Here is a 19615-nt window from a genome sequence, read left to right as displayed (position 1 = left end):
ATGCACTGGAAGAGGCCGGCAGTGGATGGTTCGCTCCGCTAGGCCGCATTGCAGCACGGTGAGCTTCCCACCGGGACATATGATATTTATTCATGTGACGATTCATGGAAGAAGTTGTCAAACTGCTGAGGTTTTGACCTCTACTAATAAAACCATGACAAATTTTACAGATCACATAATTTGGGCGATCTTTTGCTATGTCAAAAAAGGACCAGGCTAGGCAAGGCTTAGAGGGCATGCGACCTGTTGATCCACCCCGACTAGTGCTCAGAGGCAGAGTGGTGGCTGAGGATGCAGTTGTAGACGTGCTACCAGTACTCCGACTCTGTCCAGGAAGGTGCAAGGTAACTTCGTCATCAGTTGCATCCTCCTTCACCACCTCTGTTGACCTCCTCGAGTGCCTGACTGTGGGTTGACAGTAGGTGGGATCTAGAACTTCCTCATCAATTGTTGTGTTTGCACTCCCCTCACCCTCAGACCGAGCCTCTTCTTGCCCTGACCGAATATTTAGGTTGTCATCCCAATCTGGTATCTGCGTCTCATCGTCATCAGTATGTTCCTCATTGTCTATAACAACAGGTGTTACAGTTGGTGAAAAAGGGTCATCATTATGCTCAGAAACTTGGTCCTCACGGCCTGAATCAGAGTCACAAAGGTTCTGGGCATAACTGCAGACCATTTCCTGTTCTGTACTCACTGTAGCTTGGGAGCAGACCTCTGATTCCCAGGCTATAGTGTGACTGAACAGCTCTGCAGACTCCGCCATCTCAGTTCCACCATACTGTGCAGGGCAGATGGAGACTTCAGAGCTGGGAGAAAGCAAGTTTGATTGGGATGACAACTCAGAGGACTGGTGTTTTTTGGATGCAGTAGTTGAGGTGGCGGAGAGGGCACTTGTTGGACCACTTGAGATCCATTCAAGCATTTTCCTTTTTTGGCCATCATCTACCTTTGTTCCAGTTGTCCAAGTCCGTAAAAAAGGGAGCACATCGGATTGTCCACGGTAAGTGGTAGACATCTTACTTTTGCTGGAAGATGGTCTATCTTCAGCAGATGTTAATGGAGCTTTGCCACCTTCACCACGGACAAACCCTTTTTTTCCTTTTCCAACACACCTCTTACCCTTTCCACCAGCATCTGTCATTTTGCCACTCATTTCGATTGCGACAAGATTGTGCACTTAAAATGTGGTAGTAAAAATTGAGAGGTGGTGTAGATTGCAGCGGTGGTCTATCTTTATTATCAGCAGAATAAACAACAATAATTATCACTGGCAATGCAACTACGGCCCTTAAACTGGCAGCAGTGTTTGCTAGTATAATGGCTTAGCTACAATGAGTTGGAGTGTGCAATGCAGGCAGATGTGCTGCAAATATCTTTGCACTAGTGGGACTATACAGAAGTCCGATAGCCACGTTTAGGATGTCACTAGGTACACTCAGTGTTTGCTAGTATAATGGCTTAGCTACAATGAGTTTGAGTGTGCAATGCAGGCAGATGTGCTGCAAACATCTTTGCACTAGTGGGACTATACAGAAGTCCAATAGCCACATTTAGGATGACACTAGGTACACTCAGTGTTTGCTAGTATAATAGCTTAGCTACAATGAGTTTGAGTGTGCAATGCAGGCAGAGGTGCTGCAAATATCTTTGCACTAGTGGGACTATACAGAAGTCCAATAGCCACGTTTAGGATGAAACTAGGTACACATAGTGTTTGCTAGTATAATGGCTTAGTAACAATGAGTTGGAGTGTGCAATGCAGGCAGAGGTGCTGCAAATATCTTTGCACTAGTGGGACTATACAGAAGTCCAATAGCCATGTTTAGGATGCCACTAAGTACACTCAGTGTTTGCTAGTATAATGGCTTAGCTACAATGAGTTTGAGTGTGCAATGCAGGCAGATGTGCTGCAAATATCTTTGCACTAGTGGGACTATACAGAAGTCCAATAGCCACGTTTAGGCTGACACTAGGTACACTCAGTGTTTGCTAGTATAATGGCTTAGTAACAATGAGTTGGAGTGTGCAATGCAGGCAGAGGTGCTGCAAATATCTTTGCACTAGTGGGACTATACAGAAGTCCAATAGCCACATTTAGGATGCCACTAGGTACACTCAGTGTTTGCTAGTATAATGGCTTAGCTACATTGAGTTTGAGTGTGCAATGCAGGCAGACGTGCTGCAAATATCTTTGCACTAGTGGGACTATACAGAAGTCCAATAGCCACGTTTAGGATGACACTAGGTACACTCAGTGTTTGCTAGTATAATGGCTTAGTAACAATGAGTTGGAGTGTGCAATGCAGGCAGAGGTGCTGCAAATATCTTTGCACTAGTGGGACTATACAGAAGTCCAATAGCCACGTTTAGGATGCCACTAGGTACACTCAGTGTTTGCTAGTATAATGGCTTAGCTACAATGAGTTTGTGTGTGCAATGCAGGCAGACGTGCTGCAAATATCTTTACACTAGTGGGACTATACAGAAGTCCAATAGCCACATTTAGGATGACACTAGGTACACTCAGTGTTTGCTAGTATAATGGCTTAGTAACAATGAGTTGGAGTGTGCAATGCAGGCAGAGGTGCTGCAAATATCTTTGCACTAGTGGGACTATACAGAAGTAAAATAGCCACGTTTAGGATGCCACTAGGTACACTCAGTGTTTGCTAGTATAATGGCTTAGCTACAATGAGTTTGAGTGTGCAATGCAGGCAGACGTGCTGCAAATATCTTGGCACTAGTGGGACTATACAGAAGTCAAATAGCCACGTTTAGGATGACACTAGGTACACTCAGTGTTTGCTAGTATAATGGCTTAGTAACAATGAGTTCGAGTGTGCAATGCATGCAGAGGTGCTGCAAATATCTTTGCACTAGTGGGACTATACAGAAGTCCAATAGCCACGTTTAGGATGCCACTAGGTACACTCAGTGTTTGCTAGTATAATGGCTTAGTAACAATGAGTTGGAGTGTGCAATGCAGGCATAGGTGCTGCAAATATCTTTCCACTAGTGGGACTATACAGAAGTCCAATAGCCACGTTTAGGATGACACTAGGTACACTCAGTGTTTGCTAGTATAATGGCTTAGTGACAATGAGTTGGAGTGTGCAATGCAGGCAGAGGTGCTGCAAATATCTTTGCACTAGTGGGACTATACAGAAGTCCAATAGCCACGTTTAGGATGCCACTAAGTTCACTCAGTGTTTGCTAGTATAATGGCTTAGTAACAATGAGTTTGAGTGTGCAATGCAGGCAGAGGTGCTGCAAATATCTTTGCACTAGTGGGACTATACAGAAGTCCAATAGCCAAGTTTAGGATGCCACTAGGTACACTCAGTGTTTGCTAGTATAATGGCTTAGTAACAATGAGTTGGAGTGTGCAATGAAGGCAGAGGTGCTGCAAATATCTTTGCACTAGTGGGACTATACAGAAGTCCAATAGCCACGTTTAGGATGCCACTAATTTCACTCAGTGTTTGCTAGTATAATGGCTTAGTAACAATGAGTTGGAGTGTGCAAAGGACAGGAGGGTACAGTGCCAGGGTTGTGGGTCTCTGGGTAGAGGAATGGAAGCCTGCCTTTCTATCCCTCCTAATGGGGAAATGCAGCAAGGAAATCCCTGACCTTAGCTACACAGACGCTGTCATCTTGTGTAGCTGTTAAACTCTGTTTTCAGGACCTGTCACCTATGGCTCTGACCCTGCCGGTATGAGCCCTTAAAAGGACTGATAGAAAGTGCTATCCCTAAGCTGTCCAGCGCTGTGTATGGAGCGCATACAGCAGTATCGGCGATAGGACTCAGGACGGAGCTGCGCCAGTGATGTCTGACACCAAGGACGCAGAAGGCAGATAATGGCGTGCTGGAGGAAAATGTCCGTTTTTATAATGCAGGGACATGTGACATGGACATCCTATCACACATGCCGTTTCTTCTCTGGCTAAAAGTCCACTTAGCTGTGTGTGTGTCTGGGATTGGCTGACATGCTGGCCCTCCCCACTACACGCGCGCGCTTAGGGAAGGAAGACAAGGAAAAAATAAAAGAATGGCGATCGCCATTATCCAAACAGCAGTGATCCGAATGCGCTGTTCCCGCACACTATACACTGAAATGTCATAATAGTGTGAGTCAGAGAGTGACTTACACTATTTCAGCGGAAAGCCAGCTAGGAATTAGCTGTTTTTTTTGCTGCTAGAACCGTTCTCGAACGTATCTAGAACTATCGAGCTTTTGCAAAAAGCTCGAGTTCTAGTTCGATCTAGAACAGCCCCCAAAATCACTCGTGCCTTGAACTGGAGAACCTCGAGCCGCGAACCGCGCTCATTTCTACTCCTGATCTCACTGAAGACCTGTGTATGACTCTAACTCACACAGTACAGCATTAAACACATCTGCAGTTGACCTGCCATAGTGCTTCAGCTTCCAACTCACAGTCAGTTAGTGTTACATTACAGCAGAGCTAAGAGAGCTACCATATTCAGAAACATTTCGGCGGCCCCCTATGAAGCCAGATGCAAAACATGCATCAGGGCTATTCAACACATCCAGGTACCAGTACACTTTATGGGTGAGTCTGGATCACAATGATTTTTGCATGTCAGTTAAGTTGATAGCAGTAATGGTAGTTCTTTTGTCTTAGGGCTCATTCAGATGACCGTTACATCTGTCCTGTTCAGTTCCTGGTTTGTTGCGGACCTACTGACAAGAGCATCATTTCAATGTCTATTGGGTAGGATCGGAAGGCACAGAAAAGCACTTCCGTGTGCATCCAATCCTACAAAAAAAAACAGATCGGAACATGTCCCATTCTGTTCCGTAATAATGGACTGTGACTCAATACAAGTCAAGGGGTCCGCAAATTCCCTGGAAGCCACAAGGAAGCACTTCAGAGTGACTTCCATCAGGTGCCCCTGCAGTCTGTGTCCCGCTCCCGCGCCAGCCACGCAGCTGCTCGCACTGTAGTGTGTCAGCATCTGCCCGCACTGCAGTGTTGCAGTATCTGCCCGCACTGCAGTGTGTCAGCATCTGTCCGCACTACAGTGTGCGAGCAGCAGCGGTGATGATGAGCACTGCCGTCAGAAGGTTAGTAAAGTTCATTACCTGCGGTGATGAAGTCCTGCACTCCTGATGTGAGCGCTTGTCACTGACTTGTATGCCCGCCAAGTTCACACATCACCTCTTGCGGGCGGCCCGAGACTGTGACTAGCAGTGATATCATGGGCCATTTGCGATACTTCGCTTGTGAATGCGGCAGTCATTGAACTCAGTGACGAGCACTGACGTCAGGAGTACAGCGGATTTCATTACCCAGGTAATGTACCTAGCTAAAATCCTGAAGGCAGTGCTCGTCATTCCCTCAATCTCGTTGGGGTCATGGAATTTGGGACGCACATCTGGCCGCTTTAGCGATGTCGTTGCGTGTGACATCTATGAGCGATTTTGAATCTTCGCAAAAACGTTCAAAATCGCTCATCATTGACATGCCCCCTATTCTTGATTATCGCTGCTGCTGCAGCTAGCGATGTAGTTCCTCATTGCTGCGACAGCACACATCGCTATGTGTGACACCGCAGGAACGAGGAACCTCACCTTACCTGTGTCCGCCCACAATGAGGAAGGAAGAAGGTGGGCGGGATGTTCGTCCCGCTCATCTCCGCCCCTCCGCTTCTATTGGGCGGCAGTTCAGTGACGCTGCTGTGACATTGCTGTGACACTGAACGAACCGCCCCCTTAGAAAGGAGGCGGTTCGCCGGTTCATAGTGACGTCGCTAGGCAGGTAAGTAGTGTGATGGGTCCACGCGATGTTGTGTGCCATGGGCAGCGATTTGCCTGTGTCATACAACTGATGGGGGCGGGTACGCACGCTAGTGATATCGGTCACGATATCGCAGCTTGTAAAGCGGCCTTTAGGCTGCATACATGGATGGTATTCATTTCTGTGCTATTATAGCACTACCCAGTGGCCAGTTGTAGTAGTACATGCACTTAACTTAGCGACTGTGATACTGGACTTCTGTGCTTTTATAGCATCACTTTGCGGTCATTAGTGTTAATACATGCTTTTTTACTTTTTGAGCTCACTGTGACCTTAGTGCAATTTTATAGGGGATTTTAACCCTTCATTTTGTTGATTTAATCCTGGTAGTGTTGGTCTTCAAGGAAATGTTTCCTTCTTTATCCTCAGGATCTTCCTGTTTCATTCTTGGTAATTATTGTCTATGATTGTAATAATTCAAACCTCCACATATATGTAATATGTTTTTTCTAGTCCTGTTTGTGCATTGTTGAATAAAAAATATTTGCATTTATAAAACAGGACTGTCACATTTTTTTTATTAACAGTGGGTGGTAATGTTGTTATGCAGTAAAAAACTCTGTTTGAATTTTTTTGAATCTGGTAGTTGTACAGAGAGTTGCTCCCCTGGAGGTTTTATTAATAATGACTGATCTCTCTGTCTCTAAATTATATGTGCAGAGCTATGAGAGCTGCAGCTGCTAACATGTTTGTAATGAGACAAAGTTGAAATGCTCAGTTATATTGCACTGTATACGTTATATGACTCACAATGGTAATGCCCCCTTTTATCGAAAATAAGCCAGTAGGCAGACCTGCATGCCTAAATAGGCAGCTTAGTTGAGTTTATCCTACTGACAGATCCCCTTTAATTATAACAATGATCAACTACTGTGTTTTTAAATAAATTGTGTGTTTGCAATTTATGGACCTTCTTGTAAAGAAAAAATGACACTTGTTGATCTTGATCACTATTAGTGATGGGCGCACCCAAACTTTAACGTTCGGCGTTCGTACTAAACACATAGTGTTCATGTACACGATCACGAACACAAGCTTTCCTGGGAAGCTCGTGTTACAGTTCGGGTCCAGTTTGGGTCCAAGGGCTGTAAAAAAAAAGCACATTATTAAAAAACATTATGATCATACTTACAGGTCCCGCGACGTGTCCTGCAGCCTGCAGACTCTGTTTCCCTGCAGCTTCTGCTTCCAAATCCAATCATTGCTGTGCCCCCTGGTAAGCACCACTGACTAAAGGACCTTCCATGATGTCATGTGACCAGTCTGGTGTAAATGTTGTACAGACATTAGCTTACAGACTGGTCACATGGCTATGACGTCATCGAAGGTCCTGTAAACTGAAGTTTGACTGTCCCTGTGCAAGTGTCGCATTGGCATCACCCAGATTAGATGCACATTCTCCTGACAGGAGCGGTCGGCTGCATGTTTTTCCATGTAACTGAGGCGCTCCTATCCAGAGAGTGTCAGTCCATGCCAGGTGATGCCAGTGCGAGACTGCACGAGTTATATGCAAGTGGAACTCTAGCCTCAGTGTCAGCCTGCTTCTCACTCTGTATAGACGCTTGTCTGTGCAGAGTGATGAAGAAAAGCTGACATTTCTCTATCTGCTTCTCACTCTGTATAGATGCTGTGTGTACAGAGTGATGAAGCAGAGCTGACAATGCTCTCTCTTCTTCTCACTCTGTATAGACGCTTGTCTGTGCAGAGTGATGAAGCAGAGCTGACATTGCTCTCTCTGCTTCTCATTCTGTATAGACGTTGTCTGTACAAAGTGATGAAGCAGAGCTGACAATGCTCTACCTGTGGACTTAAGGGGGCTTTACACGCTGCGATATCGCTAATGCAAGCTCGTTGGGGTAACGGAATTGGTGACGCACATCCAGCCGCATTAGCGATGCCGTTGAGTGTGACACCTATTAGCGATTTTGCATCGTCGCAAAAACGTGCAAAATCGCTCATCGGTCACATGAGGGTCTGTTCTCAAAAATCGTTACTGCAGCAGTAACGAAGTTGTTACTCGTTCCTGCGGCAGCACACATCACTCTGTGTGACACCGCAGGAATGAGGAACCTCTCCTTACCTGCCGCCGGCCGCCATGCGGAAGGGAGGAGGTGGGCGGGATGTTACGATGTTCTTAGAAAGAAGGCAGTTCGCCGGTCACAGCGACGTCGCCGGGCAGGTGAGTAGTGTGACAGGTCTGGGCGATGTTGTGCGGCACGGGCAGCGATTTGCCCGTGTCGCACAACAGATGGGGGCGGGTACCCACGCTAGTGATATCGGTACCGATATTGCAGCGTGTAAATCCCGCTTAAGTCAGACTAAGGATTTTTTTTATAATAAAGATGGAGTCTCTAAATGTTTTTGTTTTATTTCTAATAAAAAAAATTCTCTGTATTGTGTTATTTTTTTTACTGTTTACTAGAAATTTATGGTGGCCATGTCTAATTTGGCATGACACTATGAATTTTCGGGCTTAGTACAAGCTGAGAATACAATACTGGTATTAACCCCTTTATTACCCAGCGTGCCATCAGGGCCACTGGACGAGTCGGTTAAAGTGCCTGGAAATATACATGTGATCAGAAGGGGCAGGGCCTCAGCCAACATAGCTTATGTCATGACTGCTGCTGGTCCCTGCAGAGTTAAGTCTGGTGGGTGGGAATTGTTCTGTGAGACCTCACTCAGGGACTCATGCTGCTTCATCTCAGCATGGTTTCCCCAGTTATAGTCTTGCTTAACAGTGTGCTAGCCTTGTCCCTGTATGTGCTCTTGATTCTGCCACCCTCTGTCATCCATCCTCTATGACTTCCAGGTTCTCCATCCAGTCTATCCTCCCTAACTTCCAACCTCCCCCTTCAGTCCATCTTCCCTGCCTCCGTCCCCCTCCGTTTTGTGTCTCCCTTCAGTTTACCTCTCCTGCTCCCAGTAACCTATTCCTTCCCAGTTCTCCTCCACCTATGGCTTGATCTTCTGGTTCCGATCTCGACTAATGACTGACCCATGGCTCTGCTCACCCTTGGCTCCTGATGCTACCTCCTGGTCTCTGATCTCTTGCTGTCTCCACCTGCTCCCTGGTATTGAGAGACCTCCCGACTTTGATCCTGCTAGTACAAATTCTCTTTGTCATCGGTTACTGATTACTCCTTCCTTGCCTTTGGTTTCCAAGTCCTGAATCTCACTCAGCAGTGTTCCGGCTCCCCCTAGCGGTTATGTTACAGGTTACACCAGGAAGCAACATATTTCTGTTGGCTGAAGCCCCACTCCTTCTGGTCACAAAAGTATGACATAAGCACAGGTCCTTTTAGTCACAAAGTAACATGATTGTATAATAGAATTAGCGTAAGTAACAGTAGATGGGAATAACTATGAATATCCACCAAAGCTATCAGCTGCTGAAGTTGCTGTCACTCAACAAGCTGCTGATTTTACAAACTTTACTTGCTTGTGTTTCAAAACCTATACATCCTAGCTGACCACTAAAAGGTATGTATAGAATAAGCTTGATAGCACCAGTATAGCATTAGCTTTAAAGGGAACCAATCACTATCATTCTGATTCTCTACATACCTTTAGTGGTCAGCTTGGATGTTTAGGTTTTGAAATCCAAAAAAAGTAAAATTTAAAAAAATCGGCAGCTGCATGAGTGACAGTTGCAATGGAGCAGATCATATATTCATAGTTATCCCCTCCCTCTGTTAGAATTAGCATAAGTATTATACAAACAATTCACTTTGTCGCAGGACCCATGTGAAGTCATAACCATTTGACCTGGTATCCAGCTTTGTTGGCTGAGGCCCATCCCCTTCTGGTCACATGTGTATGACCTCACACAGCCCCTGGAAGAGACAAAGTGAATCGTTTGAATAATACTTATGCTAATTCTAACAAGGAGAGGGGATAACTATGAATACATTATCTGCTCCATTGCAACTGCCACTCAACAAGCAGCTAATTTTATAACTTAACTTAACTTTTACTTTTTTGGATTTGAAAACCTAAACATTGGAGCTGACCATTACAGGTATGTAGAGAATCAGCCTGATAGTGCCAGTATAGCACTTGGTTTAGCTTATATACGAAAATCCTGGTGATTGGTTTCCTTTAAGTTATATAGGAAAATCCTGGTGATTGGTACGCTTTAAGCCAAAAATGCTACTCTAGTCTCTGACTGAAGAAACATTTCTGCTGAATTTCACAGAAGGAGATGCTGCTGATAAAGTACAGCATATTCATTAATTGGCATACACCTCAGAATGAATTCAGCACATCTTATTTCCCCTCATAAAGACTGTTGCATAAAACTCCAGTTTTGATGAATTGGGGCCTTAGTACTTAGAGAACTAAGTTATCTAAAAACTTGAAATATCCACTTTTTTGTTGTCCAATTAATGTATCATTTTTACACTACTAGATTCTATGGTCTATAAGATCATATATATTTTGCCAACCGAATATCATGTTATTATCAAAAGAATGATATGAAAGCAGTCTGAGTGCATTAATAAGAATTGTATTTTGTTTATTTTAATATACAATGTAAATAGGATTTTTTTATTTTATTGCAGGGTAGTTTCTTGGGAAAATTAGCCCAATGGAAACCTTATACAATATCTCTTTAGTAGTTATGTAGGAGTTTATTTTAGTACAAAGTTTTCTTTTTTTTTTGTAATTATTAATTTCAATAAACAGTTAATAACCTGCATATCAAGAGGAAACAGTTTATAGGTCAAGTAACCTTTTACATGAAAAGAATCAAATAAATGTAGGATTAACAAGCAATTTTGAATCTGGACATGTCAAGGCCAATGTAAGTGACTGAGGTGAAGCAAATTTAAAAATAAATCTGAAAAATGGAGTAATAAGAGAAGAAAGGTTGACCATCTGATGGGGGATTATGTAGCGCAGGATGGAGATGGCCTTAGGATGTGTGTGATGAGGAGAAAAAGGTTTTTGATATAGGGTCAGGAGGTTTCTTTGACCAAGGTGATCATAATTTAAGTAAACATGAATGTTTACTCCCAATTAGACCTGATTTACATAATGTTAGTTCTATTTTACCAAAATGGCTTTATTTTAGGACAGAAAGGAAATATATGAGAAATCGTACTTTTGTGGCTAGAACATCTCCAGCGGGAGTTTGAATCAGTAAGTCTTAAATGGTGGACTTGAATCGGAACAGTATATAATGAATTCTCCTGTAAAAATGTACTGTACACTTTATTCAGTAAGGATGACTATACACTGTCCTATACAATGTAATCACTTTGATGAGGCATTTGAAATACCAGTCTAGTTAAGGTAAATCATATTTCTGTTGTTTAGGTGGAGTTTTGTACCATCTTGATAGCATTTTGTAATTATTTTTCTACAATCTTATGCATCTAGATGTGACCTGTGGGGCAGACATTAAGTGTTGTGTTTAATTTTCTTACTCCCATGCTGTTATAAAAAAAGGTTAAAGTTAGATAGATTAGGTTAAAAGATTTTTACAAATGAAAGACGTTTTTTCTCTGGATAAGTTATGATTTTATTTGAATTGAGAAGTTAATATTGTATACGAAGGAAAAAGACCACCACCTAGCATATTGTTGGGGAAGGACAAGATTCTTGCTTCACTCTTTCTAATTAAAATTGAATAAGGGACATGTGTTAAAGCAAATTACAAACATTTTAGAATTGCATACAAATAAATATGTGAACGGTATTATATTATAACATATTTTGTCTGGTGTGAAAGCCCAATATTTGTTAGGAGCTTGTAAATAACTCTTGTGGTGTGTGCAGTCATTACATTCACATATATGGAATATATCCAGCAGTTGCCATCCTATTTGAATTTTGGTGATTGATTACTTTGGAGATGTCAGTGAAGAATTTGGTATGTAAATAGGAAGTAACTAAAGTAGGTATAAATAAACAAGCAAATCTCAAGCACTCAATATCTTTCATCAGAAGAAAGCTGTACACTACTATAGACCCTTTTGACTGGTAAGAAAACTGTACATGCTAGCTAGGAATAAATATTCCATATAAAATATCTCTGATATATGATTATAACTGCCTCTGGACCTATGGACATACAATTGTTTAATCTATGCAGCCCTACAAAGGTCCATGAGGCAAGGCGGCCCACTTCTAAAGCCAAAGTAGGTGGAGTTGTGTATTATAATGAGCTTTTTAACTTCAGATGGCCCATATAATGTTCTTGCACTGGGGCCCTTAAATGTTTTTGTCTCCTCCTGCACTGGACATTCCATTTTCTGTCATGAACAATCCCATTTGGGTCATAGGTAGAGATGAGTGAGCCTCTGAAGGCTCGAGTTCGGTTTGGTTCATCGAACGGAGGCTCTGTTCGAGTTTGGTTCGATGAACCGATCGACGAACCTCTCAAACCCCATTGAAAACAATGAAAGGCAAACACAAACACATAAAAACACATTATACATGTACACATACAGTTAATAAACATTGCCATAACACTTACAGGTCCCGGCGACGCATCCTGCACTCTGTCTCCTGCCGCTTTTCCTTCCGATAATCACTGCGTCCTCCCGGTAACCAGCACTGATGATAGGACCTATCGTGACATCAAAATAGCATGTGACCAGTCACGTGTCTATTATCTCATTGGCTACAGACTGGTCACATGGCTATGATGTCATGCTAGGTCCTGTCAGTGCATCTCTCCGATACACGGTGATCATTCCAGCAAGTACGTGAACCGGCGAAATGCTCTGACATATGGTCGACTTCCCATTTCTGCATGTGTGCGCTCTTTACAGAGTCAGCCCACATGCAGTGACTAGCTGTCACAGCCGTTAAATAGCAGCACCGGGAATCACGTGATCGGAGCACCATTGCTATGGTAACCCGCTTGTCAGCGGTGACGTCACCACTTACAGCACGCAGCTTCTGCTCACTCTCACAGAGTGATTAGACTGCACGGGGAGCAGCAGCGTCTTCCTCCCATACAGTGCTGCCTGATGTAGCAGAGCTGCATGGGTTGAAGGAGAAAGAAGACAGAAGACCATGCATCATGGAGGTCTGACAGGGCGTAATAAACATGGAGTCTCTAATGTGTCTGTATATTTATTTCTATTAAAGTTTTTTTTCTCTGTGTGGTATCTTTTTTTAACCCTTTATTGGAGATTCTTAACGGCCGGGTCAAACTTGCCTGACATTAAGAATCTTTGGCTTAAAACAAAGCTAGAATTAACTCATTATTACCCAGTGAGCCACCCGGCTTCAGGGCAGCTGGAAGAGTTGGATACAGCGCCAGATGATGGCGCTTCTATGAAATTCGCAGCAGAGGGGCCCAGAAAGCTCGGGCTAACCTGTGCTGCGGATTCAAATCCCCAGCTGCCTAGTTGTACCTGGCTGGACACAAAAATGGGGCGAAGCTCATGTCGATTTATTTTTAATTATTTCATGAAATTCATGAAATAATTAAAAAAGGGGCTTCCCTATTTTTTTTAGTTCTGCATGCAGTCCGGGATGGAGTATGCTAAGTCTTGTAGTTCTGCAGCTGCTGTCTGCTCTCCGGCATACACTAGTGAATGGAGCATGCTGAGCCTTGTAGTTCTGCAGCTGCTGTCTGCTCTCCTCCATACAGACAGACAGCAGCTGCAGAACTACAAGGCTCAGCATACTCCATCCATGACTACAAAAAGCAAAAATATCCAGCATCCACGTCCAGGTGAAATATAAAAGTTGTATCTTTATTCAGAATCCATTAAAAACATAGGGTGATGAACATCACATCCCCAACAAATATAAAAGTCCTCTTGGACCCCTCATACTCATCTGTATGAGGGGTCCAAGAGGACTTTTATATTTGTTGGGGATGTGATGTTCATCACCCTATGTTTTTAATGGATTCTGAATAAAGATACAACTTTTATATTTCACCTGGACGTGGATGCTGGATATTTTTGCTTTTTGTGGAATTTACTGGCGTGGCCGGCCTCTATCCTTGCACCTGTCTCTCATTGGAGTCTCCATAGACCTGGGTGAGCTGATTTTTCTTTTTTCTTCTCTATCCATGACTGTATGCAGAAGTTTTTTGCCCCCCCCAAAAAAAATTACGTGGGCTTCGCCATGTTTTTGTATGCTAGCCAGGTACAGCAGGCAGCTACGAGCTGCCCCCAACCTCCAGCTGCCTATTCGTACCCGGCTGGGAACCAAAAATATAGGGAAGCCCATTTTTATTTTAATTATTTCATAAATTTCATTAAATAATTTAAAAAAAAAAAGGTGGGCTTCCCAATTTTTGTGTTTAACCAGGTACAACTAGGCAGTTGTGGATTGGAATCCGCAGCTCAGGGTGCCCAAGCTTTCTGGACACCCCTGCTGGGCACTCCGGAAAAGGCACCCATCTTCTGGCGCTGTATCCAACTCTTCCAGCTGCCTTGGTGACGGGTGGCTCGCTGGGTAATAATGGGGTTAGGGCTAGCTGTATATTATCAACTGGCCTTAAGCCCGATATTCCTGGTGTCACGCCAATATTAGACATGGCCACCATGAATTTCTAGTACAGATAAAAAAAAAACACAACAGAGAAAAATATTTTTATTAGAACTAAAACACAACACAATTAGTGACTCCATCTTTATTGAAATAAAGAACTCCCCTCCGCAGTAATCCTGGGTCAAGGGTCCTACGTCATCCAATCTGGATCAAATATCATCTGATCGGTTTGATGGAAGGCAAAGCGATCAAATGATGTGTCAGGTTCAAGGGTCTGAATCACATGACACAGCAGCTGATTGTATAAACGGCTTGTATACAATCAGATGATGCATCAGTGCAAAAACAAAACAAAAACTACACACTTCTGTGCAGACTCCTGTCCAACAGCATCAGCTGATAGTTTAGCCGGCCGGGCGGTAAAAAGACGGCCTCACCGCTCGACTTGTGTCAGATGATTCCGTCAGGTGACCGCATCGGCTGATCATCGCCAGGTCTGAGAGAGAGAGAGAAAGAAGAAAGAGAGAGAAGAGAGAGAGAAAAAATAGAGAGAAAAGAGAGAGGGAGAGAGAGAGGAGAGAGAAGAGAGAGAGTAGAGAGAGAAGAGAGAGGAGAGAGAGAAAAGAGAGAAAGGAGAGAGAGAAGAAAGAGAGAGAAGAGAGAGAGAGGAGGGAGAGAGAAAAGAGAGAGAGGAGAGAGAGAAGAGAGAGGAGAGAGGAGAGAGAGAGGGAAAAAGAGAGAGAGAAAAATATAGAGAGAGAGAAAATGAGAGAGAGAGAGAGACTGAGACAGAGACAGAGAGACAAAGAGAGAGAGACAGAGAGAGACAAAGAGAGAGAGAGACTGAGAGAGAGACTGAGAGACTGAGAGAGAGACTGAGAGACTGAAAGAGACAGAGAGAGAAAAAAGAGAGAGGAGAGAGAGAAAAGAGAGAGAGGAGAGAGGAGAGAGGGAGAGAAAAAGAGTAAAAGAGAGACTGAGAAAAAGAGAGAGAGAAAAAGAAAGAGAAAAAGAGAGAGAGAGACTGGGAGAGACAAAGAGAGATAGAGTGAAAGAGAGAGAGACTGAGAGAGACTGACAGAAAGAGACTGAGAGACAGAGAGACAGAGAGAGAGAGAAGAGAGCAAGGAGAGAGAGGGAGGAGAGAGAGAGGAGAGAGAGAGAGAGGAGAGAGATCGAAGAGAGAGAGGAGAAAGGAGAGAGAGAGAGAAAGAGAGACTGAGAAAAAGAGAGATAGAAATAGAGAGAGTGAGAGAGAAAAAGAGAGAGTGAGAGAAAAAAAGAGAGAGAGACTGTGAGAGACTGAGACTGAGAGACTGAGAGAGACAAAGAGAGAGAGAGAGAGCAATGCAGCCTCATTCCGTGAACTGCTCTGAATTTAGAGGTGTGGCTCACAGCTGATGTATTTAATTTAAAATTAAATAAAAATTTTTACCAGGACGGCCGGGGCTAGAAGTCGTGAACTAATGCTTCTGAGTCAAGCATTCCAACCATTGAGCTACTGGCTCTAATGAAAAACATAGGTAGATTTGGTAATCTTGACTTCTGCATTGCAGACTGAAGTCTCAGATTACAGCGCGGTTCAGTTCAGGTGCTACGTGGAGAGGACACAGAGTGCTCCCTGTCATCTTCGTGTAGCAGAGCTGACAGTGTCGTGTGGATCACTTCGGACCTGGATTCTTGTTTTGGGATTAATAAAGAGGTAAATGAGGGGTTTTTTGTCTTTTATTCCAAATAAAGAATTTTTCGCTGTGTGTGTATCTTTACTTTCACTTTCAGGTTGATCATGGAAGGTATCTCTGGTAGACGCTTTACATGATTAACCCTAGAACGCATACCTGTGGCCTCGCAGGCCTGCTAGGTCATTTGTTTTTTATGGTAGATTGAATTGCTTGCGCGTTCTAGGGTTAACTTATTATTACCCCGATTGCCACCACACCAGGGCAATGCGGGATGAGCTGGGTAGAGTCCCGGGACTGTCGCATCTAATGGATGCGGCAATTCTGGGCGGCTGTTGGGTGATACTGTTAGGGTGGTGGGCTCCCCATAACATGGAGCTCCCCATCCTGACAATACCAGCCTCCAGCCGTGTGGCTTTATCCTGGCTGGTATCAAATATGGGGGGAACCGCATTTTTTTTTTTTATTATTATTATTAATTTATTTATTTTACTGCACGATATAGAGCCGCCCGCCGGCGGGTGTGATTGGTTGCAGTGAGACAGCTGTCACTTATCGTGGGGGCGTGTCTGACTGCAACCAATCATGGGCGCCAGTGGATGGGGAAAGCATGGAATAACTAATTGAATAATGAAGAGGCAGCCATTTTCAAAAGCGGAAATTCCGCAGGAGATTTGTGACAGCCGTGCAGCGAGACACCCGTGATCGGTGAGTAGGAAAGAGATCACTCGAACATGAAATTTGCAAACCTCGCTCATCTCTAGTCATAGGTAGAGATGTGCGAATCCCAAACTCCAAAGTTCTGGGTTTATACTTAAAACAGACTTAGAAAGGACTCAGTGTCCAAATTTAGAGTTCAAGCACTGTATGTATGCTAACTACTTGATCAAGCAAAAGTTCTGGGTTTATACTTAACACAGACTTAGAAAGAACTCAGTGTCCAAATTTAGAGTTCAGGCGCTGTATGTATGCTAACTACTTGATCAAGCATTGGGGTGGTACGCTCATTGGTCGGCTTGCAGTCTCTGAATTGCTCTCACTGGGTGTAAAAACATTTTTGGATGTAGAATGTACAAAATAAACTGCACCCTTTCCCTAGAAGTGCCTCATTTATGGCTGGTTGTATGTGGGTGGAGTGCTGAACTGCCAATTCACTGACTACCATTGGGATTCAGTCCAAGTCCGGGTCCTGAACTGAACTTTATCTAAAGTCTGGCTAAAACCGGTGAACTCGAGCTTTCATGGGTCTATTTATCTTTAGTCAAAGGACATAAAGAATTACTTGGGCAGCATGGTGGCTCAGTGGTTAGCACTGCAATCTTGCAGTGCTGGGGGGCCTGGGTTCAAATTCCACCAAGTGCACCATCTGCAAGTAGTTTGTGTGGGTTTCATCCAGGTTCTCCAGTTTCATTCCAAAGACTAGGGAAGCTAGATTGTGAACCCCAATGGGGCGGTGTTGCCAATGTATGTAAAGGGCTGTGGTATTAATAGCACTATATAAATGATTAACTATTATTATATTACTTAAATGCTTTAATTTTCCTTATTTATTTTAATGGCGATAATAATAATTTTAAAAGCAAATATATCACCGCTATAACAATTCTGGTTGTGATTTAACCATTCAAATATTTTGTGACATAGTGGTAAGGTCGGTGTGATTATATTGACCTCGCAATATAAAATCTACTCTGCATGTAGTGCTACAAGCATGTTGTACAAAATTCAATGTTTTTTGGTGACTACAGTTAGCAATATGTTGCTAAATTTAAGACCATCTGTTAAATATGTCCTGCTTGTTTAGTAGTGATTGTATACTATGCTAAGGGGTGATCCCCAGTGACTAGAAGATCTGTCTTTTCATTATTTTTGGCTGTAACGTATGTGTAATATTGGCACGTTGCATTTGTCTCTTTTAAGTAGTTGAAATGTCAGAAATTCATATAAACAGTTAAGAAATTGAGAAAATGAATGAAAATTTTATAGAATTCAATAACTATATTAACGTACTTGCAATTTGTATAATTAACTAGTTTATTTTGCGTTTTAGGTATATAACCTAGTTTTACTGTACGTTCAATATTGCATAAAAGTGTGTGTGTGCATAAAAGGCCAAATAAAATGACAAATTTGTTTGATTGAATTGCAGAAATAATGGACATGTATAGAATGGGAAAAGCAAAAATGTAGTGTAATAGTTAAAAAGTGTATTATCTCAATATTTTAATTAACATAACACATTAACCCCCTTCCCAACATTGGATGAACCAGTACATCCTATTTTCCAAGTACTTCAGAAAAACTGATGCGACGGAATGTCAAGATGTTCACATAAGCAGCGGATCTTTGCCCACATGATCATAACTGGCAGCTCAGCTTAACTGATAGTTGTGCCACTGTAGTAACAGGACTGTTGCAGCATTGTCCATAGCTGGTAAACCCTCTACATGGGGTGATCAATAGCGATCGTGGCTTCTGGATACCTGTGAAAGGGAGGGTGCTACCTCTCTCATTGCACTGTCCTCCCTTCCCAACGCCTCATGATAATGGGGCGCTGATACTTTTACGTAATGGCAACTACAGGTAATTTCCAATGATCTCTGGGACTGATAAATTCAGTGGTCTGTTAGGCTACTGTTATAGCAGGATCTAATGGGCAGCTTGTCAGTGTAACACTGACGTGTCTGATACCCTGCAATAAACTGTTCAGACTATAAGATGTTCAAACATATATTTCAAAACCGCCATGGTTTCAAATTAACTGCCCTCAGGTAATCATACTGTAATAATCATAAAAATAAATACCCAGGGGAATACGCTCTCCAAATATGGAATGCAAACAAAAAAGGGTGGAGATTTACTTTTGTATACTACTAAAACTTTATTACCAAAATACAAAAACAATTATTACAAAATACAGGAGTTGAAGGAAGGGACCGAAATTAAGCACTGTGCCACTGCTATGCCAATAGGAATATAAAGATGAACTTTATCAAAAAGCCATTACCATTGATCTAAGTAGGCAATAACATAAAGTGCAGCTGTGCATATAAGGTGCAATTAAATGAAATTACCACAGGAGGTGTATAGGCCCCTTTACACACTGCAACATCGCTAGCGATATTGCTGTAATGGTCACCTGTTTTGTGACGTAATAGCGACCTCCCTAGCGACATTACAGTGTGTGACACGCATCTTTGACCTGGCCACCGCTGTGAGGTCGCTGATCGCTACAAGTCGTTCAGGACCATTCTTTGGTGCTTTGTTTCCCACTGCGCAGCATGTATCGGCGTGTTTGACACTGTTACAATGACATCGTTAGCGACCCAGCCCATAGCCGTGCTAGTGTTCCCTTTCCAGCAAGATCGTTCTGCAGGTCCGTATCGCTGCTGCGTCGTTGGCCAGATCTGCCTGTTTGACAGCTCACCAGCGACTGTTAGAGACTTTCCAGCGATCCCGGCCAGGTTCAAATCGCTGGTGGGATCTCTAGAAAGCCTCAGTGTGTAAAGGGGCCTTATGCTAACAGTTAATCCTATTTGGAACAGTTAATCTTATTTAGAACATAAACATGGTGTTAATGTGGGTCAATTCAAAGCATGCTATACACTAATCATTCATAAACTACAGCATAGTTTTACCTAGTGATT

Source organism: Anomaloglossus baeobatrachus, chromosome 3 (genome assembly GCF_048569485.1).
Source record: "Anomaloglossus baeobatrachus isolate aAnoBae1 chromosome 3, aAnoBae1.hap1, whole genome shotgun sequence".
Classification (NCBI taxonomy): Eukaryota; Metazoa; Chordata; class Amphibia; order Anura; family Aromobatidae; genus Anomaloglossus; species Anomaloglossus baeobatrachus.
The sequence above is the reverse complement of the archived record's forward strand: the minus strand, read 5'-3'. Positions refer to the sequence as shown.